This window comes from Porites lutea (genome assembly GCF_958299795.1).
Source record: "Porites lutea chromosome 5 unlocalized genomic scaffold, jaPorLute2.1 SUPER_5_unloc_1, whole genome shotgun sequence".
Lineage (NCBI taxonomy): Eukaryota > Metazoa > Cnidaria > Anthozoa > Scleractinia > Poritidae > Porites > Porites lutea.
The window spans coordinates 924,760-932,500 of NW_027332288.1; the positions used below are offsets into that span (position 1 = coordinate 924,760).

General features: G+C 43.0%; 1 pseudogene; it reads right to left on the reverse strand.

Annotated features, from left to right (window-relative positions):
- Nucleotides 1-455: 455 nt before the first annotated feature.
- On the reverse strand, nt 456-5,794 carry LOC140925372 (uncharacterized; annotated as a pseudogene).
- Nucleotides 5,795-7,741: the final 1,947 nt, after the last annotated feature.

Consider the following 7,741-nt stretch of genomic DNA (forward strand, 5'->3'; position numbering starts at 1 on the left):
TATGGCTAAATAGGGCTATGTATGGCTATGTATGGCTATGTATGGCTATGTAGGGCTATGTATGGCTATGTAGGGCTATGTACGGTTATGTATGGCTATGTATGACTGTGTAGGGCTATGTAGGGCTGTGTATGGCTATGTATGGCTATATATGGCTATTTAGGGCTATGTAGGGCTATGTATGGCTATGTAGGGCTATGTATGGTTATGTAGGGCTATTTAGGGTTATGTATGGCTATGTAGGGCTATGTAGGGCTATGAATGGTAATTTATAGTTATGTAGGACTATGTATGGTTATGTATGGCTATGTATGGCTATGTAGGGCTATGTAGGGCTATGTAGGGCTGTGTATGGCTATGTAGGGCTATGTAGGGCTATGTATGGCTATGTATGGCTATGTAGGGCAATGTATGGCTATGTAGGGCCATTAATGGTTATGTATGCCTTTGTAAGGCTATGTAGGGCTGTGTATGGCTATGTAGGGCTGTGTATGGCTATGTAGGGCTATATAAGGCTGTGTAGGGCTATGTAAGGCTAGGTAGGGCTATTAATGGCTATGTATGGCTATGTATTGCTATATAGGGCTGTGTATCGCTATGTATTACTGTGTATGGCTATGTACGGCTATGTATTTCTATGTATGGCTATGTAGGGCTGTGTAGTGCTATGTAGGGCTATGTATGGCTATTTATGGCTATATATGGCTATATAGGGCTATTTAGGGTTATGTCTGGCTATGCAGGGTTATGTATGGCTATGTAGGGCTATATATGGCTAAGTAGGCCTATGTAGGGCTATGTAGGGCTATGTAGGGCTATGTAGGGCTATGTAGGGTTATGTATGGCTATGTAGGTCTATGTATGGCTATGGAAGGCTTGGTAGGGCTATGTAAGGCTATGTATGCTTATGTAGGGCTATGTAGGGCTATGAAGGGCTATGTAAGGCTGTGTATGGCTTTGTTTGGCTATGTAGGTGTATGTAGGGCTATCTTTGGCTATGTATGGCTATGTATTCTTATGTATGGCTATGTATGGCTATGTAGAGCTGTGTAGGGTTATGTATAGCTCTGTATGGCTATGCAGAGCTGTGTATGGCTATGTAGGGCTGTGTATGGCAATGTAGGGCTATGTAGGTCTATGTATGGCTATATAAGTCTATGTAGGGCTATGTATGGCTATGTAGAGCTATGTAGGGCAGTGTAGGGTTATGTAGGTATATGTAGGGCTATGTATGGCTATGTATAACTATATATGCTTATGTATGGGTAGGTATGGCTATGTAGGGCTATGTAGGACTGTGTAGGGCTATGTAAGGCTATGTATGGCTATATAGGGCTATGTATTGCTATGTAGGGCAATGTAGCGCTATGTATGGCTATATAGGGCTATGTATGGCTGATGATGGGCTAAGTATCGCTATGTAAGGCTGTGGATGGCTGTGTATAGCTATGTACGTCTATGTAGGGCTATGGAGGGCTATGGAGGGCTAGGTAGAGCTATGTAAGGCTATGTATGGCTATGTAGGGATATGTGTGGCTATATAAGGCTGTGTATGGCTGTGTATGGCTATGTAGGGCTATGTATGGTTATGTAGGGCTATGTACGGCTTTGTTTGGTTATGTATGGCTCTGTATGGCGATATATGGCTACGTAGGGCTATGTATGGCTATGTAGAGCGGTGTATTGCTGTGTATGGCTAACTAGGTCTATTTAGGGCTATGTATGGCTATGTATGGCTATGTATGCTTATGTATGGCTATGTATGGCTATGAAGGGCTATGTAGGGCTATGTAGGGCTATGTATAGCTATGTATGGATATGTAGGGCTGTTTATGGCTATGTAGGGCTGTGTATGGCTATGTAGGGCTATATACGTCTATGTATGGCTATATAGGACTATGTAGGGCTATGTATGGCTATGTAGTGCTGTGTATAGCTGTGTATGGCTATGTAAGTCTATGCACCTCTATGTATGGCTATGAAGAGCTATGTAGGCCTGTGTAGGGCTATGTAGGTCTATGTAATGCTATGTATGGCTATGTATAACTATGTATGCTTATGTATGGCTATGTATGGCTATGTAGGGCTATGTAGGGCTGCGTAAGGCTATGTAAGGCTATGTATGGCTATGTAGAGCAGTGTAGGGCTATCTAGGACTCTGTAGGGCTATGTACAGCTATGTATCGCTATGAAGGGCGATGTATGGGTACTTAAGGCTGTGTATGGCTATGTAGGGCTGTGTATGGGTATGTAAACCTATATAGGGTTGTTTATGGCTATGTAGGGCTATGTACGGCTATGTAGGGCTATTAATGGCTATGTATGGCTTTGTAAGGCTGCAGATGGCTGTGTATTGCTATGTACGTCTATGTAGGGCTATGTATGGCTATGTATTCTTATGTATGGCTATGTATGGCTATGTAGGACTGTGTAGGGTTATGTATAGCTCTGTATGGCTATGCAGGGCTGTGTATGGCTATGTAGGGCTGTGTATGGCAATGTACGGCTTTGTAGGTCTATGTATGGCTATATAAGTCTATGTAGGGCTATGTATGGCTATGTAGAGCTATGTAGGGCTGTGTAGGGTTATGTAGGTCTATGTAGGGCTATGTATGGCTATGTATAACTATATATGCTTATGTATGGCTAGGTATGGCTATGTAGGGCTATGTAGGGCTATGTAGGGCTATTAATGGGTATGTATGGCTATGTAAGGCTGCAGATGGCTGTGTATTGCTATGTACGTCTATGTAGGGCTATGTATCGCTATGGAGGGCTAGGTAGGGCTATGTCAGGCTGTGTATGGCTATGTAGGGCTATGTATGCTTATGTATGGCTATGTATGGCTATGTATGGCTATGTAAGGCTCTGTATGGCTTTGTATGGCTATGTTGGTCTATGTAGGGCTATGTATGGCAAGGTATGGCTATGTAGGGCTATGTATGACTATGTAGGGGTATGTAGGCCTCTCTAGGGCTATGTAGGGCTCTGTAGGACTATATATGGCTATGTATAGCTAAGTAGCGCAATGTATGGCTATTTAGGGCTATGTATGGCTGTTTATGGCTATGTAGGTCTATGTAGGACTATGTATCGCTGTGTATGGCTATTTATGGCTATGTATGGCTATTTATAGCTATGTAGGGCTATGCAGTGCTATGTAAGCATGTGTATGTCAGTGTATGGTATCTAGGCCTATGAAGGATTATGTATGATTAAGGAGGGCTAGTATGGCTATGTAAGGCTACATATGGCTACGTAGTGCTATGTATGACTATGTATGGCTATGTACGCATCTCTGGGGCTATGTAGGGCCTTCTAGGGATATATATGGCTATGTATGGCTAAGTATGGCAATGTATGGCTATGTAAGTCTATATAGGGCTATATAAGGCTATGTATGGCTATGTATGGCTATGTATGGCTCTGAAGGGTTATGTAGGGCTATGTATGACTATGGAGGGCTATATATTGCTCTCTAGGGCTATGTAATTCTATGTTTGACTATGTAGGGCTATGTATGGCTATTTAGGGCTGTGTATGCTGTGTGTGCCGATGTAGGACTTTGTATGGTTATGTATAGCTATGTATGGCTATGTAGGGCTATGTATGGCTATGTAGGGCTATGTATGGCAATGTAAGGCTGTGGATGGCTGTGTATGGCTATGTACGTCTATGTAGGGCTATGTATGGCTATGGAGGGCTAAGTAGGGCTATGTAACGCTATGTATGGCTATGTAGGGCTATGTATGGCTGTGTAGGTCTATGTAGGGCTATGTAGGGCTATGTATGGCTGTGTATGGCTGCGTATGGCTTTTGAGGGGTATGTAGGTCTATGTATGGCTATGTAGGGCTGTGTGGGGCTTTGTAGGGCTATGTATGGCTGTGTATGGCTGTGTATGGCTATGTAGGGCTATGTAGGTCTCTGTAGGGCTATGTAGGGCCATGTATGGCTATGTAGGGCTATGTATGGCTATGTAGGTCTATGTAGGGCTATGTATTGCTATGTATGGTTGTGTGTGGCTGTGTATGGGTATGCATGTCTTTGTAGGGCTATGCATTTCTATGTATGGCTATGTATGCCTATGTATGGCTATTTTGGGCTATGTAGGGCTATGTAGGGCTATCTAGGGTTATGTTTGGCTATTTATGGCTATGTAGGGCTATGTTTGGCTATGTATGGCTATATAGGGCTATGTAGGGCAATGTATGGCTATGTAGGGCTATTAATGGTTATGTATGGCCTTGTAAGGCTATGTAGGGCTGTGTATGGCTATGTAGGGCTGTGTATGGCTATGTAGGGCTATATAGGGTAATGTAGGGCTATGTAAGGCTCTGTAGGGCTATTAATGGCTATGTATTGCTATGTATTGCTATATAGGGCTGTGTATCGCTATGTAGGACTGTTTATGGCTGTGTATGGTTTTTTAGGGGTATGTAGGTCTATGTATGGCTATGTAGGGCTGTGTGGGGCTATGTAGGGTCATGTATGGCTATTTAGGGCTATGTATGGCAAGGTATGTTTATGTAGGTCTATGTAGGGCTATGTATGGCTATATATGCCTACGTATCGGTATGAAGGGCTGTGTATGGCTATGTAGGGCTATGTAGGTCTATGCATGGCTATGTAGGGCTGTGTAGGGCTATGTAGGGCCATGTATGGCTATGTAGGGCTATGTATGGCTATGTATGGCTCTGTAGGTCTATGTAGGGCTATGTAGGGCTATGTATGGCTGTGTATGGCTGTGTATGGCTATGTAGGGCTGTGTAGGTCTATGTATGGCTATGTAGGGCTGTGTAGGGCTATGTAGGGCCATGTATGGCTATGTAGGGCTATGTATGGCTATGTAGGTCTATGTAGGGCTATGTATTACTATGTATGGTTGTGTATGGCTGTGTATGGGTATGCATGTCTTTTTAGGGCTATGCATTTCTATGTATGGCTATGTATGCCTATGTATGGCTATGTATGGCTATTTAGGGCTATGTAAGGCTATGTAGGGCTATGTAGGGTTATGTTTGGCTATTTATGGCTATGTAGGGCTATGTATGGCTATGTATGGCTATATAGGGCTATGTAGAACAATGTATTGCTATGTAGGGCCATTAATGGTTATGTATGGCCTTGTAAGGCTATGTAGGGCTGTGTATGGCTATGTAGGGCTGTGTATGGCTATGTATGGCTATATAGGGTAATGTAGGGTTATGTAAGGTTCTTTAGGGCTATTAATGGCTATGTATTGCTATGTATTGCTATATAGGGCTGTGTATCGCTATGTAGGACTGTGTATGGCTATGTACGGCTATGTATTTCTATGTATGGCTATGTAGGGCTGTTTAGTGCTATGTAGGGCTATGTATGGCTATTTATGGCTATATATGGCTATGTAGGGCTATGTAGGGCTATGTAGGGCTATGTAGGGTATATAGGTTTATGTATGGCTATGTAGGGCTATGTATGGCTATGTATGGGTATGTAGGCCTGTGTAGGGCTATGTGGGGCTGCGTATGGCTATGTAGGGCTATGTAGGTCTATGTATGGCTATGTACGGTTGTGTAGTGCTATGTAGGGCCATGTATGGCTATGTAGGGCTATGTATGGCTATGTAGGTCTATGTAGGGCTATGTAGGGCTATGTATGGCTGTGTATGGTTGTGTATGGCTATGTGGGTCTATATAGGGCTATTTATGGCTATGTATGGCTATCTAGGGCTATGTAGGGGTATGTAGGGTTATGTATGGCTATATATGGCTATGTAGGGCTATGTTTGGCTATGTATGGCTATGTACGCATCTCTGGGGCTATGTAGGGCCCTCTAGGGCTATATATGGCTATGTATGGCTAAGTATGGCAATGTATGGCTATATAAGTCTATATAGGGCTATATAAGGCTATGTATGGGTATGTATGGCTCTGAAGGGTTATGTAGGGCTATGTATGGCTATGGAGGGCTATATATTGCTCTCTAGGGTTATGTAATTCTATGTTTGACTATGTAGGGCTATGTATGGCTATTTAGGGCTGTGTATGCTGTGTGTGCCGATGTAGGAATTTGTATGGTTATGTATAGCTATGTATGGCTATGTAGGGCTATGTATGGCTATGTAGGGCTATGTATGGCAATGTAAGGCTGTGGATGGCTGTGTATGGCTATGTACGTCTATGTAGGGCTATGTATGGCTATGGAGGGCTAAGTAGGGCTATGTAACGCTATGTATGGCTATGTAGGGCTATGTACGGCTATGTATGGTTATGTATGGCTCTGTATGGCTATATACGGCTATGTAGGGCTATGTATGGCTATGTAAGGCGGTGTACGGCTATCTAGGGCTATGTATCGCTATTTAGAGCTGTGTAAGGCTGTGTATGTTTATTTAAGTCTATGTATGGCTATGTATGCTTATGTATGGCTATGTATTGCTATATAGGGCTATGTAGGGTTATGTATAGCTATGTATGGCTATGTAGCGCTTTGTATGGCTATGTAGGGCTGTGTATGGCTATTTAGGGCTATGTAGGTCTATGTATGGCTATGTAGCGCTTTGTATGGCTATGTAGGGCTGTGTATGGCTATTTAGGGCTATGTAGGTCTATGTATGGCTATGTAGCGCTTTGTATGGCTATGTAGGGCTGTGTATGGCTATTTAGGGCTATGTAGGTCTATGTATGGCTATGTAGGGCTGTGTATAGCTGTGTATGGCTATGTAAGTCTATCTAGGGTTATTTTTGGCTATGTAAAGCTATGTAGGGCTGTGTTGGGCTATGTAGGGCTATGTATGGGTATGTATGCCTATGTATGGCTATGTAGGGCTGTGTGTGGCTATTTAGGGCTACATATGGCGATGTAGTGCTCTGTATGACTATGTATGGCTATGTACGCATCTCTGGGGCTATGTAGGGCATTCTAGGGCTATATATGGCTATGTATGGCTAAGTATGGCTAAGTATGGCTATGTATGGCTATGTAAGTCTATATAGGGCTATATAAGGCTATGTATGGCTATGTATGGCTATGTATGGCTCTGAAGGGTTATGTAGGGCTATGTACGGCTATGGAGGACTATATATTGCTCTCTAGGGCTATGTAATTCTATGTTTGACTATGTAGGGCTATGTATGACTATTTAGGGCTGTGTATGCTGTGTGTGCCGATGTAGGACTTTGTATGGTTATGTATAGCTATGTATGGCTATGTAGGGCTATGTATGGCTATGTAGGGCTATGTATGGCAATGTAAGGCTGTGGATGGCTTTGTATGGCTATGTACATCTATGTAGGGCTATGTATGGCTATGGAGGGCTAAGTAGGGCTATGTAACGCTATGTATGGCTATGTAGGGCTATGTACGGCTATGTATGGTTATGAATGGCTCTGTATGGCTATATACGACTATGTAGGGCTATGTATGGCTATGTAAGGCGATGTATGGCTATGTAGGGCTATGTATCGCTATTTAGAGCTTTGTATGGCTGTGTATGTTTATTTAGGTCTATGTATGGCTATGTATGCTTATGTATGGCTATGTATTGCTATATAGGGCTATGTAGGGTTATGTATAGCTATGTATGGCTATGTAGCGCTTTGTATGGCTATGAAGGGCTGTGTATGGCTATGTAGGGCTATGTAGGGCTATGTAGGGCAATGTATTGCTATTTAGGGCCATTAATGGTTATGTATGGCCTTGTAAGGCTATGTAGGGCTGTGTATGGCTATGTAGGGCTGTGTATGGCTATGTATGGC